The sequence below is a fragment of the Cebus imitator genome, unplaced genomic scaffold (genome assembly GCF_001604975.1).
Source record: "Cebus imitator isolate Cc_AM_T3 unplaced genomic scaffold, Cebus_imitator-1.0 Scaffold36, whole genome shotgun sequence".
Lineage (NCBI taxonomy): Eukaryota > Metazoa > Chordata > Mammalia > Primates > Cebidae > Cebus > Cebus imitator.
The window spans coordinates 8,561,355-8,570,221 of NW_016107351.1; positions in this window are offsets into that span (position 1 = coordinate 8,561,355).

Below are 8,867 nucleotides of genomic sequence, written 5' to 3' on the forward strand. Positions count from 1 at the left end.
AGGCTGGAGTGCAGTGGTGTGATCTCGGCTCACTGCAACCTCCGCCTTCCAGGTTCAAGTGATTCTCCTGCCTCAGCCTCCTGAGTAGCTGGGATTACAGGCATCCACCACCAAACCCAGCTAATTTTTGTATTTTTAGTAGAGATGGGGGTTTCGCTATGTTGGCTAGGCTGGTCTCAAACTCCTGATCTCCGGTGATCCACCCACCTTGGCCTCCCAAAGTGCTGGGATTACAGGCATGAGCCACCATGCTTGGCCTGCACGTCTATTTCCAATTCCACCTTCAGTGACATCATTTTAGTAGCTTGAAGCTGGCCATGGTGGGAGTATTTTCCACTAGGAAATTCAGTGAATACAAAAATCAGGCCTTAGTTTATTGTTTACTGATGGTCAATTTGAACTTAAGAAACTGATGAATAAAATGTCAACAATGAAGATTAAATTTAAGCTTGTGCCCCATCTCTACTAAAAATACAAAAATTAGCCAGGCATGGTGGCACATGCCTGTAGTCCCAAATACTCAGGAGGCTAAGGCAGGATAATTACCTGAACCCAGGAGGCAGAAGTTATGGTGGGCCAAGATTGTGCCACTGCACTAGCCTGGGTAACAGAGGGACACTCTGTCTCAAAAAAAAAAAAAAATTAAGTTTGTGTTATCATGTATATTCTAGCATATATTTTTTTTCCAGAGAACTAGTTATTAAACCTTCGCCAGCCCACCACAGGATAAATCTCTCTCATAAAGTTATATTGGTTAGTAAACTAAAAAAGACTTGAAGGTGAAAGTGAGCTTTGCAGATATTCTGGAGGAGAGAAGATTCTGTTCCACACAGAAGAAACAGCAAGCAGCAAGCACTCTGGCCAGTGTGGCTGGAAAGACGTGAACAAATGAGAAATGCTTTCGGTCACAAGCTAGATCATATTGTTCCTATGAATCATCAGGATTGCTTTGTTTGTTTGTTTGTTTGTTTGTTAGTTTAAGACAGTGTCTCATTTTGTTGCCCAGGCTGGGGTGTCATAGCACTATCATAGTTTACTCCCACCTCAAACTCCTGGGCTTAAGCAATTCTCCCACCTCTGCCTCCCTTGCTAGGTTGCTCAGGCTGGTCTTGAACTCTTGGCCTCAAGAGATCCTTCTACCTTCACCTCCCAAAGCACTGAATTACAGGCATGAGCCACCATCCCTAGCCAAGATTCCCTCTTAATCATCTGAGAGAGATGGGGAAACCCCTAGAGAGTTTTTACTCTTATTTATAGAGACAGGATCTCACATTGTCACCCAGGCTGGAACGCAGTGGGGCGATCCTAACTCACTGTAACTTCCAACTCCCAAGCTCAAGCCATCCTTCCACCTCAGCCTCCCAAGTAGCTAGTAGTACAAGTGTGTACCACCATGCCTGGGGATTTTCGACAGAAAAGTAATCTCAATGACTTACATTTTAATGGATGCTCTGGCTACTATGGAGAATAGGCTGCAGGGGACAAACACAGAAGCAGAAAAACCACTTAACCAGCAATAATCCAAGAGTCATGCTGATAGTGTCTTCCACCTTTATGGTAAGGAAAATGTTAAAAATGGCCAGTTTTTAGGTATATTTTGATGAAAGAGCCAGCAGGGCCTGTTCATGGAGTGGAAATTGGAGACAAGAGAAAGAAAAGTCAGGTATGACTCCAAAGTTTTGGGACCAAGCAACGGAAGGATAGATTTGGTATTTACCATGCTGGCAATGACCAAGATGGCGTTTACCAAGGCAATGGGAAGAGGAGAGAAGAATTTGGAGTTCAGACATGTAAAATATCAGATGTCCACTAGACATCCAATGAAGATATTGAACTGACAGTTGGATATTGGTGTGAGGAGTTCAGGGGAAAGGTTGAGTTAGATAGATAGATAGATAGATAGATAGATAGATAGATATAATTTTTTTCTATGTCAACTTACTCCTTAGTGACACTCAGCCAGTCTCATGGTTTAAACACCAGTCTTTTATGTGTGTGTGTGTGGGTATACCTATATACATATATATATATATATATATACACTGATTTATATATTATTTTATTCATCAGTTTCTTATGAAACTGTATACACACACACACATAAAAAACTGATGTTTAAGCCGTGAGACTGGCTAGGAGTAAGTTGACATAGAAAAAAATTCAGGTCCAAGGACTGAGCCCTGCAGCTGTCCAACATTAAAGGGTGAGACTGAGAAGGTGTGCCTATAAAAGATAATTTGTAAGTGTCAGGAATTCATTTGAATTGTTCTTTATTTCTTTGCAATCTGCTTCTTCCTTACAAAGACTTTGAGGCAGCAAACAATAAAAAAGTAATAATAAGTTAATAAAAGTGAAATACAAAAAAATCTGAATCATGGAAGACTAAAAATATATACACCACAGGAATCAACATAGTTACTGTAAACTTCATGTTTGCTTCTGAGTTTCCTAGAACTCAGAGCAAAAATAAAACACAATCAGTGTATTTGCTAGTGCTGCAATAACAAAATACCACAGTCTGAGTGGCTTAAAAAGCAAATCTATTTTCTCACTGTTCTGGGGGCCAGAATTTCAAGATCAAGTTGTCAGCAGCTTTGGTTTCTCCTAAGGCCTGTCTCCACTTACCAGTGGGCACCTTCTCCCTATGACTGCACATGGATGTTTCTCTGTGTGAGCAAGCCTGGTGTCTCTTCCTCTTCTTATAAGGACACCACGACACCAGTCCTATTGGATTAGGACCCTACCCCTATGGTCTCATTTAATCTTTTTTTTTTTTTTTTTTTTTTTGAGATGGAGTCTCACTCTGTCGCCCCGGCTGGAGTGCAGTGGCGCGGTCTCAACTCACTGCAACCTCCGCCTCCCAGGTTCAAGCTGGGATTACAGGCACCCACCACCATGCCCAGCTAATTTTTGTATTTTTAGTAAAGATAGGGTTTCATCATGTTGATCAGGCTGATCTCAAACTCCTGACCTCAAGTGATCCACCCACCTCAGCCTCCTAGAGTTCTGGAATTATAGGTGTGAGCCACTGCTCCTGGCCTTTATTTATTTTTTAATTCTAAAAAATATCCTCAGGTAGGATCGTGTTTTATAAAGGTTATATATACCCTCTTTAAGTAACTGCTATTATAGGATGTTTGGTTTGCCCCAGTATTACTTTTTATGAATTTATTACATGTACATAAGTCCAGAAGGAATGTTCCTGAGCTGAGCACAGGAGCCAGAAACTTGGTGTGCCTCAGTCTGCTATCTTCAGAAGTGCAAATGTTCTCTGTAAGAAATAAAGGCTGCTGTTTTTCTATTTTGATTGCTTCTTTATGCTTTGATGCTGAGGCATAATCAGGCAGGAAATGTTCTGCATAATCCTTTCTAAAAGCCAAGTCAGATATTGGAAAGCAATGCTGTAAGCATCACCATTAGAAATAAAAGTAAAGATCAAGGGCCCAGAAAAATGTTGGTGAACCAGGACCACCAATATTCAAGACATGGTGGGGAGTTAAAAGATATTTTAAGAAGATGACCTATTGAAAATATGACTTATTTGTAGTGATAAAAATTTTTATAAGATCAAACAGAATTACTGGTTTAGTTGGAATTTGTCATACTGGAAAATATAAAAGTTAACTTAGGGCTCTGATTACACAGTATTTCTTTCCTTTTATTTGATTTTCAAGCATAAAACAGTACTGGAAAAAAATGTAAGTTGCATTCATTGTTTTAAATTATAATTTGTATTTGTAATTTCATCTAACAAAGCATTTGTGGTGAAGGAAAGGAAAGGTAGAGAGAGGGAAGAGAGAGATAAAGAGAGAAAGAAAATGGAAGGAAGGAAGGAAGCAAGGAAAGAAAGAAGAAAAACTTATGGTTGAGGAAGGAAGGAAATAAGGAAATATAACTTATGGTTGATTGCGGTGGCTCACGCCTGTAATTCCAACACTTTGGGAGGCTGAGGCGGGTGGATCACCTGAGGTCAGGAGATTGAGACCAGACTGGCCAACATGGCAAAACCCTGTCTCTACTAAAAATAGAAAAATTAGCTGGGCATGGTGGTACGTACCTGTAATCCCAGCTACTCGGGAGATTGAGGCAGGAGAATTGCTTGAACCCTGGTGGCAGAGGTTGCAGTGAGCTGAGATAGCACCACTGTACTTCAGCCTGGGCAACAGAGCAAGACTCTCTCTCAATTTAAAAAAAAAAGAAAGAAAGAAAATATGAGTTATTTATATTCTCTTGGAGATACATAAATATGTATTTTTATTTTAACGTGAAAAATAAATGCGTAATGATTCTAGTAACATGTGACTCCTCATGGTTTACTAGGGCATTTTTATCCCCACCCATATCCTTGCTCTGATAAGGAATACACCTTAAAAATTAAAAAGGGGCTTGTTTGTTCTTGATAGGGCAGCAGACAGAGATGGAAATATCATATAGACTATGTATGCTTTGAGGTCATGCTTAGTAGGGGCACAAGAAGAACACCAAAGAACATTCCTAAGGGATGTTGTAACTGGTAGCACTTCAAGACAGAAATAATTACAGTGAAGAGAAAATTCTATGAGAAGGGCACTCATCTGACGTTATTGACTCTAAATACCAAAATCTTAAAAGTAGACTTTTCCATTTTCTCTTTTTTTCTTTTCTTTCTTTTTCTTTTTCTTTTTTTTTTGAGATGGAGCTTTGCTCTTGTCACCTGGGCTGGAGTGCAATGGCCCAATCTTGGCTCACTGCAACCTTCACCTCCTGGGTTCAAGTGACTCTCCTCCCTCAGCCTCCCAAGTAGCTGGGATTACAGGCATGCACCACCACACCCAGCTAATTTTTTTGTGTATTTAGTAGAGATGGGGATTGGCCATGTTAGTCTGGCTGGTCTTGAACTCCTGACCTCAAGTGATCCACCCACCTCAGCCTCCCTAAATGCTGGGATTACAGGTGTGAGCTACCATGCCTGGCTCAGATTCAGTTTTTTCAATCCAGGTGGCAATATATAATAATGGGAAGAGATCTCTACTTAGGAATGTTGAAGATTACACAAAAGTTAACTAAATATCAGTAAAACAGGCCATGCGCAGTGGTTCATGCCTGTAATCCCAGCACTTTGGGAGGCCAAGTTGGATGGATCACTTGAGGTCAGCAGTTCGAGACCAGCCTGGCCAACATGGTGAAACCCTGTCTCTAGTAAAAATACAAAAATTAGCCAGGTGCAGTGGCAGGTGCCTGTAATCCTAGCTACTTGGGAGGCTAGGCAGGAGAATTGCTTGAACCCAGGAGATAGAGGTTGTAGTGAGCTGAGGTCACTGCCACTGCACTCCAGCCTGGGTGATGAGAACAAGACTCTGCCAAAAAAAAAAAAAAAATCAGTAAACCAATATAATGGAATGAAGATTTACATTTATTTTACCACCTGCTCAATGTTTGCTGTTAATAATGATACACATCATAATCATGTAAAAAGCCAAAAACTCTAACAACCCTTTAGATTAAAGACACACAAACCATTTATTGTCACAGTATGCTGTGTTTAACTCACTCATTTATTTATAAATTGACTTGGTTGCCAATATTTGAAATCAGAAGATGTTTATCTTAAATCTTACTTTCCATGGGAAATTAGACAATCTGGAAAAACTTGGTCCATATTATGACATTCACACAAGACACATAGGTAGAACTGGGTGACAATGTCCTTTTTAGAAGCTGCCTGCACTTTCCAGTTCAACCCAGTAACCAACACTTTCTGTTTTTCTCTAACATGCAAACCATATGGATTGCCATTGATAACTATATGTGCACAGCTGATTTTCTTAGAACACAGAAATATTTTTTTGCATTTATGTCTGTGTAGAAAGTGGGAAAATGGGCCAGGTGCGATGGCTGATGCCTGTAATCCCAGCATGTTGGGAGGCCGAGGCAGGAGGATCACCTGAGGTCGGGAGTTCAAAACCAGCAAGACCAACATGGTGAAACCCCATCTCTACTAAAAATATAAAAATTAGCCGGGCGTGGTGGCAGGCGCCTGTAATCCCAGCTACTCAAGAGGTAGAGGCAAGAGAATCGCTTGAACCCAGGAGGCGGAGGTTGCAGTGAGTCGAAATCGCACCACTGCATTTCAGCCTGGGCGACAAAACGAGACTCTGTCTCAAAAAAAAAAAAAAAAAAAAAAAAAAAAAAAAAAAAAAAAAAAAAAAGTTGGAAAATGAAAGGCTGACTTCTCCACAGATTTTGTGCAAAATGAGACAGAGAATATTTCTTTGTGGAAATAATAATTATTCCTACAAGTCTAATATGCAAATGAAGTATGTCTGCATTGTAGACATTCAACTAAAAATATCATAAAACAAACCACTGTAAGAGTAATGGCCTCTATAAGGACAAAACAAGCAAGGTGTCAAAAAGGATTTGTTTGGGGATGCAGAAATGCTGCTATAAAATGCATTTACAAACTTACTGTCTTCATTCATATGCCTCATAGTCCCCACACCCTAACCCCCCATTTACATGCTGCTGCAGTGCCTTTTGAGTTTGCAACTTCTGCTTTAAATAAATAGATCTACCACACACACACAAAAAAAGACCCCCAATTGCCCTCTATCACCACCCATAGGGACCCAACATACCTGACATCCAAAGATATCATACCAACCCAACATGGTATGCTTCTGGCTAATAGTTATTACAAATCATGGGAAAGTGATATGTGTGTACTTTGAGATGATTAATAAAATTCAGTGACCTAACGGTGAAACAAATAATGAGGCATTTATACAATTGAATATGTCAAACAGATTGGTGTAAATTTTGTCTCTTATCCTAGGCCAGTAAAGAGGTAATAGAAATAAAGCCTGAAATATGCTTCAAACTTCATATAGAGTATTCCAGATAGGGAGCAGGGACTGAATGATATACCAAAAACACATTTCTAATATTTGGAATAATAGTAGTTAACAACCCCAAGCACTAAGTTTAAAAAACAAGCAGCAGCACAACAACAACTGTTGTTGCTAAAGTAAGAAAATATTTTGGGCAGATCAGAATTTAGTCACACATCAGTTTTGATGCCAGCAGGTCATGCTCAGAACAGTCTGCCCTAGAACCAAGAGTAGGGACTGCTAAAATTCTGGCAGGCCGGAGGAGTGCTAAATCAAAGGCAGACCTTCCCAGAAAGAGGAAAAGGCAGGATGTCTAGTAGCAAAGTTCAAGCAGGCAGAGTACTGACCTCTTCTGTCTAACGTCATTCAGATCAAGAGCTGAATGGAGATAAAGGACATTATTACGTAGATTTTTTCTTTTTTACTGTTGTATGTAATGAAGCCATAAAAAAGAGGCTTAAGGAGATTCTTCACTAAGCAACAAAATCATTACAAGTTCACCTAAGTGGGACAGTGCTGCCTCATAATTACAGGACTTGTTTATTGCAAGTTTTCATATTGTATTCCCCTATCCTTGCAAATCTAACAACTTCAGCACACGAAGCTTGATGTGACAGAAGTTGTTAGAGCAGTTGAAAAAACCAGGACTGTTCATTAACTCTTGTGGCATAACAAATTGCCCCAAAATTTGGTACTTTAAAACAACCATTTCATTTTGCTCACAATATGAGGTGTTAATAGTTCAGGAAGAGCTTAACTGAGCAATTCTCCTTAGAGTCCCTTTTACAGTTTCAGTCAGATGTTGGCTGGAACTGCCATCATTTGAAGGCTCAGCTGGACTGGATGTCAAAAATACCTGGCAGTTGGTGCTGGCTTTCAGCTGGAGGCTTAACCGGAGCTGTTAACTCAAGCACCTACATGCTGTTTCTCCGTGTGGCTGGGTCTTCTCACTGAATAGCCACTAGACTGCAAGAGACAGTGTCTTAAGAAGGGAGAGTCTGAAGAGCACAGGAACCAAACATTCTAAGAGACCAAGAGTGAAGCTACAATGAGACCCAGGCTTGGAAGTTACGGAGTGTTATTGGCACTGAACTTTATTTATTAAGGAAATCACTATGACTAGCCCAGATTCAATGGAAGAGAAATTAGACCCTATGGTCTAGGAAAGAAGTTTTATAAAATTTGCCATAGTTTTTAATTCATCACAAACACTTTTTCCTCATTCTTCGGTTAATCCTCTAGAACTGCTTCTTCTACCTTTCTTGTGTTACTATTCCCATCTAAATTTTGAAATAAGCATCATTTATTCTGAAGCTATGGCTTTTAATTGAAACCCTTCCTAGTCTAAGTCAAGCATAGACATATGGAACATAAGTTCTCTTTTTAAGTTTGTTTCTAATATTTGCTCTTCTGTTTTTGTGATACCAAAACTGTTGGAAGGAGCATTTCTCACCTACAGTTTGTGATAGGAATGCTATTTTAGAGTTAATATTTAATATACAGAATTTCAGTTAATCTTCCTTGCAGAAATAATACAAAACAAAGTTTCTTAAGCTTAAAAGTCAGAAAAGACAAGCAGTAGACTTTGTTTTGTTACATGCTGTTCTAGAACAGTTGGTTTTATGTCATCCATTCTTAATCATAAATTACCTTTAAAAATAAAACTCATAATATCAAATTTAATCATTCTTTTGTTCTATGTAAAAGCATGTATCTGTTCTCTTAAACTTTACAAAGTAAAAGGTGGTTCTTATATTTCCCAAAATGATCAAATTGCTATCTTTTTTTCTTGTAGCTAATAAAGCATTTAAAGTTCCCACATCCAAATCAGATGGCTTATTGAAAGGAATTAGGGCTTAACATGGAAACATAGAGTTTCTTTGAAATATACTGTGGGGGCCTCTGTCCTAGTCTATGAGGCTTCAAAAATGTTTTTCATCACATAAATCATGTACGATCCAGTTTTGGTTTTTATCCTTTTTTTCCTTTTTTTTTTTT